We start from the raw sequence: 8,861 nt of genomic DNA, 5'->3' as shown, positions 1-8,861 counted from the left end.
CAACCAAAGGTTTCCTGAATCGTTTTTTGTTCTTGGGACTCTTGGGTTTCTTCTCAAGGCTCAAGACCCTGAACTGAAGCCATTCCACTCAAGAAAATGGCGTTTCACAGGGGCGATGCGGTTGAGATTTGCAGCACGGAAGAGGGTTTTCTGGGTTCCTACTACGCTGCGACCGTCATCTCGCCGGTGGGGAAGTCTCGAGTCTTGGTGCAGTATCAGACTCTGCTAACAAGCGATGAGTCGATGCCGTTGAGAGAAATCATCCGTGCAGCCGAAGTGAGACCCACCCCTCCTGACGTTCAAGTATCTGATTTCTCTGTGTTCGACGAAGTTGACGCCTTCCACAACGATGGCTGGTGGGTCGGAAGGATAACCCATATAGAAGGTCCTCTGTACTACGTCTACTTCTCCAACACTGCAGATGAGATTGCTTACCCCTTTTCGCAGCTGAGGGTTCATCAGGAGTGGAAGAAGGGCAAATGGGTTCCTTTATTGAAAAGGCGTTGAGCTCTTTAACCAACCTCTCTCTCTCTCTCTCTCTCACACTCTGCAACTTCTCTTCTTCTTTTGGGGTGTTTATATGGTTTTGTCGTGAAGTGGGTCTTGTGATGATGGTGATGTATTTGATTTTAAGCTCTTTTCAAATTTCATGGCTTACTTTTGTAAATAGTAGAAAACTCGAAACTGCAACATTTTGTTCTTGTTTGCTGTTCGATCGAATGCGATCTTTCTCTAGTTTACAATCTTAATCGTGATTTGTGGTTTTTGATGAATATAGCGATTGAGAAAAGTTGTGGGTGATGGACTGGTGGTTCGGATGGAAACTACAGCTGCCGGAAACACTTTTGCTGGACCAATAAAAAGCCTCCACGCAGCAGCCGAGCCTCTTAATTGAAAAAATAACGAGAGTCCAGATCGAGTGAATCCACGAATCACGTTCGACCACGTCGACCAGGGGAAGGACGTATAACGTTAACAGTTAAACACCCGTTAACATATTGGTTCGACGGTTCAACCAAACTTAAATCGGCCACAAAATGACAAAAGGTATATAAAAGGAAGCCAAACCACATTTTGCATTTCCCCTGCATGCTTTTCCTCCCTCCACCGAACCCTATCCACACACTGGTGACCATACCACGAGGGTGGTATGTTTCTGGCTGACTCTTCCTCCTCCTCTTCATCTTCTTCTTCTTGTTCTTACAAGGGGCTTCTTGTGTTAACAGAAACCAACCACCCACCTGGACAATCACCGGCACAACCATACTCAGATGAGAAATCTAATTGCATGGGTTGATTCCACCGATCTAAGGGTTCTATGAGATCGATCTCTCTGATGCATTCTTTAGTTCATACAATGAAGATCTCTATGGAAGGCCAAGCTAGAGCAGGGCACTTGAGAAGGGAAAAAGAAACTGAGCTAATTAAACTTAAGTTTATACAAGTAAAACTGAAAATACAAGGAGTTAATTGACAAATCTGCTAGCAACATTTATCAGTTCTTCTCAAAGGAAAATCATGTCCCCCTTTATTTTGGGTAATGGGACCCTTGGTTTCTATTTGTTCAAGCAGGAAAATTGCCCTAAACGTAGAGGGATCCAGATTACAGTAACCATATAACCAGTTCATCAGTTGGGTTACAATGGGAAAATGAAAAAAAAAAAAGGAGAGTATATTTAGTTGTGAAATTAGTCATCAAACCAATGAATTAAATCTTTAAATTAAGAAATGTCTCCATTGGTCTGCATTTTTGTCAATGTAGAAGAGGGTAGGAAACAAATCCTTTTCTCTGGAAATACAATTCAGTGATTCAGAGTGAATTTGTTTTCTCAAAAAAAAAAAAAAAATCCAGTTAGTTTGACAGCTGAGCATTGATATTGTCAAATACTTTCGCTAGCTGGTACAAATTACAGATTTACAGCGAGTCTTAGTGGGTCTTCCTGAGATACTTAATACGACATTACTCAAATCATCTGCCCTTCTACCAGCCAAAATGACAGTATTTGGGCAAACCACCCAAGCTCCTCTCTGCAACACACTCACCATTTGAGGACAATCTTATCTTTGGCCCTTTTCTCGGTTAAATGGAGCAGTTATAATATCTCAAGCTACAGATCAATAGTTAGTCAGTCTCATTGACAGAAATAGTGCAACCCGTGCTCAGTTGTCTGCTGAAGGATGAAGCATTCAAACTTGAAAAAACAACTGGAATTTCAGCAATCACGATTGCAGGTGTATGTGCCGATATTCAGAACTGGTCAGTGTTTATTGTGACAAGTGACAACCCAGAACCCAGGTGGGTGGTTTCTGTTGACACAAAAAGCCCTTTGTAAGAAGAAGAAGAAGAAGAAGAAGAAGAAGAGGCGGCCAGAAGCATACTAATGGAGCTCTCGCTGTCGCCACTGATGGCCACTGGTTCGGGTCACTCGTTGTGGTATGGTCACCGGTGTGTGGGTAGGGTTCGGTGGAGGGAGGAAAAGCATCTAGGGGGAATGTAAAATGTGGTTTATTTACCTATTGTCATTTAATGGCTGGTTTAAGGTCAGTTGAACTGCCTAACCCGTGTTAACAAGTGTTTGACTGCTAACGTTATGCGGACTCATTAACGGCAGTCTTGGACTCCAAATGAGATTTAAATCCTATTCCAACTTCCAACCCCAACGACAGGTCTCTTTCTTCCCCAGGAAATCGATTAACCTTTGAAAACCCTTATACCCTCCTCCCTGAACTGTGAATCGTGAACCCCGGCGGTAAGGCCATCTTCACTAAAAATCAAGAAAGCTTGCACCGATATTTTCAAATGGTCATAACAAGGTATATCTCCCTCCAGTCTCCTCCTCTTCTTCTTCTTCCACAGTAGACCCCCAAGCTTTCTCCGACATAATCAACTTCTCTTTTTCATCTACTTTCTTACTCCCAAATTTTGTTTGAACGTAAAGATTGCTGCTTATTTTCTTTCCATGGATCGATTTCCTGAATGCATCTAAATACTCCCCGTTTTGGGTTGTAGCTAATTCACTTCAGTTTGTTCAAGGTTTATTTGTTCAAATGCAAGCTTGCGCAACTCACTGGATTAATTTAGTTTCCTCATTTATTTGTAAGAAATTTTTTGCCTGCTTGTTTTATTGCTGATTGGTGTTCATTATTAGATTAGAATGAAATTTATAGTAAACATATGAATTGAATGTGTATGTATTACTTTGATACCCAGATCCTGAATATGTTGAGGAATATTTTGTCAACGATTTCTTAATTTGTACATTTATTATAAACGACATATGGTGGTCTCTTTTCTTTCATCTTCTTTCTATTTTATATATTATATTTTTTCTTGGTTTTGGCATTTCATTTGGTTTCCTCTTAAATAGATTAATTTACTTTTCGCTGTTCTTTTTTCTTTAACTACTTCTAGCGAATATTAAAATAATGATGATACTTTTGCTCCCTAAGTCATTTTGCTCAAATTTGGAAACTAGTGTTCTATCTACTATAATCCAAAAGATTCAGACAAAATGTTTACATTCTAGTATGGAGACTAGTGTAAAAGCTTTGTGTTGTAAATCAAATTTAATGCCAAAGATATTTTCCACATGAAATAATACAAACTCACAAATAATGTTGAAGTTTTCTTGCAGTGGAAGAGATATATTATAGGAAAAATGTTAAAACAGTACCATATATATCAATGCAAAGTAACAAATGGAAAGGTTAGCAACATGCTAAAATAAGTCCTAATTGTTGTTGAGTTTAAATTTCCTTGCTTTTTCTTCAGTAAAATGTAGGAATATGTTCATTTTTTTCTTTGGAATTTATATGGTGGATTTACTATTACTGAATATTGAGTATCTTGTTAATTGTCACAGAAATACAAAGAATGAAGGGTGCAACTTTCTTTCTTGATGCAACCCAATAACATTTCATGGAGAGGTTGAGGACCCAGATCATATTATGCAAAAGCCAAAGGGTGGTCCGACTTAAGGTATTCAAGGATGATCGATTGAATTGAAGCATGAAGTTAGAGCATTAGAAGAGTGGCTTTAGGTTTTACATGTACAAGTTGAAGATTTTCGTAGGGAGATTGAAATTGTTAGGCCATTAAAGATGTATTGGTATTCTTTTTTATTTTATGTAGTTGTTGCATTTATGAAAAAAATGGTGCCTATTAAGTATATACTAGCGGGGACTCGTGTGATGCACTACACGGGATTTATTAAGCAAAAGATAAACAGTAGAAATGTCATTTACTAAAATACCCTTATAGTTTTATGGATTTACTAAAAATCTACCATATAGTTAGCATTTTACTAAAACACTACTTATAATTTGTAATGGATTTAAACAATCTTCCATTAGATGATAGTGGAAAATGACAGTGTTGACCCTAATGTTCATTTAAATAAATTTAAGTAAAAAAATAGAAATAAAAATACCATGTTACCCTTAATAAGACACGAACAACTACTCTATTGGCTATATTTGGCCAATTTTATTTTTTGTATAAAAAAGTGTTAAGGGTATTTTTTGGAAGAAAAAATCATGGGTCTAATGGCAAAACAAACACTCCTTAATAAAAGGTTGATTAAGTAAATAATTTGTAAAATATATGGGATATTTTAGTAAAATGAGAATTATAAAGTAGGTTTAAGTAAATATGTAAAACTATAAGGTGTTCTAGTAAATGACCATAATAGAAACACATAAGAATATACTATTCTTTTATATTTTTAACTTTTTAAATAATTAATAATTATTCATATTTTATATACTACTTTTAATAAATTTTTTAAATACAAAAATAACAATAATTAATTTCAGTTAGGTTTATTCATCAAACTTATGAAACCAACCAACCCGATCAACTCGACCCGAGTTGGTCGGTTTTCTAGTATTTTATGTCGGCTTTGGTTCAAAAAATTCCCAATTCAACCAAGTTGGATCAGTTTCACTTTGGCCATTTGTAAACCAACCAAAACCGAACGAACTAACCATGGATATATATATATATATATATATATATATATATTAATATTTTATATTTTAAATGTAATTTTTAATATGCAAAAGTGACAAAATTCCCATATTTCTTAGTCTAAAATGTTTAATTTCATAAATCTAATTTTTAAAATTATTTTTTAATAATTGTTGTGAATGAGGTGGTTAGGTTACGCACGGAAGTCTCCTTGATGGACAAAGGAAAGCCGAGTGCAGGAGGTATGCTAAAGGCTAGGGCAAATGAGGTGATAGAATGATTATCTCGTTATGAATTGGACTCCTATTTATAGGGAGGGATCCCCGAGGTCCCGAAAGGAAGGAGCCAAAAGTGTTTGGTTCCAATTAGGAAAGAGAATCTTGGATTTGGTGTCAGTCGTTAGGGAACACTGCTAGAGTTTCACCATGTGTCTTATGAGATATCTCAATGACGAACTTTCCTTTCGTCTAAGGATTCTCATAATACACGTGTACAACTTCCTTTCATGACCCTTTTAAAAAGACGTGTCATGGGTGGCGTTACTATTTAGCTTGTACACCCTCGTTAGGCTCATGGGGTATCTCGTTACGCGCATTATTTAATGATGCACACATTTCTATTATTTATTTCTGCTTTTGCAGTGAGTCTGCGCTCTTTGCGATTCTGTGATGACTTTAAACTCATCGCAAGTTTGTGCGGGTCTGGAGCTCATCGTGCTTTTGCGATGAGTTCATCGCAACCTGTTTCGTCTATGAGTTCATCACAGATGTGTGATGAGTTATGAACTCATCGCAGATGTACGATGAGTTATGGACTCATTACAGGCATCCGCATAGTATTAGTTTGGCACCTCTATTCTGATGGTCTAAGTGATCACCATGTACCTACAACCGCACTATAATTTTTAAAATTAATTTAAATTTTTAAGTTTAAATTTTTTGAACCAACTGACCTTTTGTGAAAATCAACCCAAACCGATACAACTTGAGCGGGTCAGTTTTCCCAAAAGGTCAATCGGCTTCAACTGACCAACTCCTCAACCTGACCAAGTCAATTTGGTTGGCCAAATAGCTTACGACCGGTCCGAACCAACTCATGAACACTCATAATTTTAGCTAAATTAATAGTCTTATCTTCGATAAATAACAATAGTTTAATCTCCAATAATTATTAAAAATTTATAGCAAAAATACACAATTATTGAAAATATATTGATAATGAAAAAAATACAAAAATACAATAAGAACTAAAAATATATTAACTTAGTCAATAAATAATATAATCTCAAATAATAGTTTAATCTCTAATAAATATTAATTAATCAATAAGTTATCACAAAAATACAATAAGTACAATAAATTAAATTTAAAAAATTTAATAACAGTAGTTTAATCTCCAATAATTATTGAAAGTTTTTTGTTAAATAAAAAAAAACAAAATAAATTTATACATAATCATTGAAAATACATTTATTACAAAAAACAATAAATAATTACTAAAATACAATAAATATTAATCTTAGTATATATAATTATATAATAAATACAGATTAAGAGTTTAAAATTATTATTAATAAATATTAATGTTTTTGAAATTTATTTTCTCAAATTATTACTTGATATAAGTGAAATTAGTTATTTACAATATTATGTAAAAATATTATATTATTGTTAATTGCAATAATATGTTATAATTACTTTTCTACTTTTCATAATGTTTTTAAATTTATTACATAATTTCTTTATTTTAACTATTTAAAATCTAGTTATGTTAAATATTTTGTTATTTAAAATATTTAATTATTTAAATACTTAAATAATATGTAAAATATTTAAATTTTAAAATATTAATTATTTATTGAATTTAATTATCCATAAAATCATAATTTATACTATTATTACATAATTTCATATGAATTATGTAATATATTAAATTATTATTAATTTCAATATTATGTTATAATTATGTTTCTACTTTGAAGAAATTTTTTTAATTTATTACATAATTCTATTATTTTAACTATTTAAAATCTAGTTATGATAAATATTTAAATAATCTATAAAATATTTATTTTTTTGTTATTTGATTTTTTTTATTTAAAACTACTGCCTATTATTAAATATTTGAAAAGCATTTAAATTGATAATCTGGAAAAACATAATTTAAATTGTTAGTACATAATTTGGTGATATATCTTGTAAGAATATAAAATTATTTTTTGTGTTTTTGATAAATATTTTAAAGTTATTATATAATTTTGTGAAAATATTTAAATAATTCTTAAATTTTTTAATCCAAACTTTCTTTAGATAGGTATAGATAAAATGTAGGGAGAGGATAAATAGGAATTCTAAATAATTTAGGAGAGAAACTCTCTACTAAATTTGAGATAATTTTGGAGATAAATAGAAATTAGAGATAATTTCGGAGAAAGTGGGGGAGGTAGTTTAGGAGAAATTTTAGAAGAGATTATTTAGGTTCTGGGAAAGTGCATCTCATTGGTTGTTTAATCTAATCAAGATAAGCAATGATTATTGTTTTATATTTTTAAAACAAAAGAAAATAAGAAAAAATACAAAAAAATGATAAAATAGATAAATAGCTTCTCTCAAAGGAGAGATATGCTGACATGGACGAACCAATTAAAAAATATATATATATATATATATATATAGAGAGAGAGAGAGAGAGAGAGAGAGAGAGATTTAGTCGGTAGGGATTTGGAGTTATTCAACAAAGCAAGGTTTTTAAAACTGACCCAGATGGTGAATCGATCAGGGGTTTGGTTCTCGAGTCGAACGGTTCGACCATTCAAACTGAATGATTGGTCTGTTCTGAAAAAAAAAAAATTTAAAAATTAAAAAAAGATCAAAACCGTTGAATGGTCGAATGGTTCAATCGTTCGGGTCAACAGTTTACTGACCAAATCAATGTTTTTTGACAAAAATCCGATTTTGAAGAAAAACGGAACTGATCACCCGACCGGTTCCTGGTTTTTCTGATCCAACCGTCTGGTCCGATCCGGTTTTGAAAACCATGCAACCAAGCATATTCAATATTTGATGCATTGACCACATGTGCATGTAGATTTGACCAAGGCAGATGTCACATAGGGGCATTTTAACACCAAAATAATGAAGTGCCTATTTTGGGCCTTTTAACAATACAATTATACAAACATAATTAAAGAAGTGCAAAATCTCCATAGGTATTATATTGATAAAAGGAAGGGTGAGAAACCCTCCAAAAATTTATAAGTGTGACTATAAATATAGGCAAATTTTCAGTTTTATTTAAACAATATCTTGAATCATAATCACTTAAGCTATGTTTGGTGAGAAACCCTTCCTTTTCCCACTTTTTCCTTAAAACCAAACATAGCTTTAGGGCCTATTTGGTCCATGAGAATGGGGCCTAGAATCAGAATTAGAATGACATTCCCTGATTTGATTCCAATTTTAACCAAACGGACCCTTATTTATTCTACCTACCTATACTTACATATGCCATTGTCATTAGAGTCATCCCTATAAAATTTCGTTTCTCTTTCAGTGGCGTATTTACACAGTTCCCCACCCCTAAAAAATTATTTTCATTAGTTTGCCGCAATGAGTATAACTATAAAATGGAGTATAGCACCCAATAGAATTTACAAATAATATGACTGTAAAAATCCTTTTCTGTATTTCATAAATGGTTTTCGGTAGAGAGAATTAGGGTTTTATTAAAAAATCTAACGAGTTTGCTGGGTTTACGATACAGAAACAAAAATACTTAAAAAATCACAAAGAAATCCACATTAAACGATCGATTTAAATAAGCTTTCACTATAGAGTTATTTATGCTTAACACTAAAGGTTTGTTTGATTGCTAAGAAATTGGACTGAGAAAG

The 8,861-nt window shown here is 33.0% G+C and overlaps 1 pseudogene; it reads left to right on the top strand.

The window, feature by feature from the left end:
• The first annotated feature begins 96 nt into the window (after positions 1-96).
• LOC104613117 (protein AGENET DOMAIN (AGD)-CONTAINING P1 pseudogene) lies at positions 97-507 on the top strand (annotated as a pseudogene).
• Positions 508-8,861: the final 8,354 nt, after the last annotated feature.

This window comes from Nelumbo nucifera, chromosome 1 (genome assembly GCF_055504915.1).
Source record: "Nelumbo nucifera cultivar China Antique chromosome 1, China Antique-T2T, whole genome shotgun sequence".
NCBI classification, from domain to species: Eukaryota; Viridiplantae; Streptophyta; class Magnoliopsida; order Proteales; family Nelumbonaceae; genus Nelumbo; species Nelumbo nucifera.
This window is presented reverse-complemented; position numbering and strand designations above follow the sequence as displayed.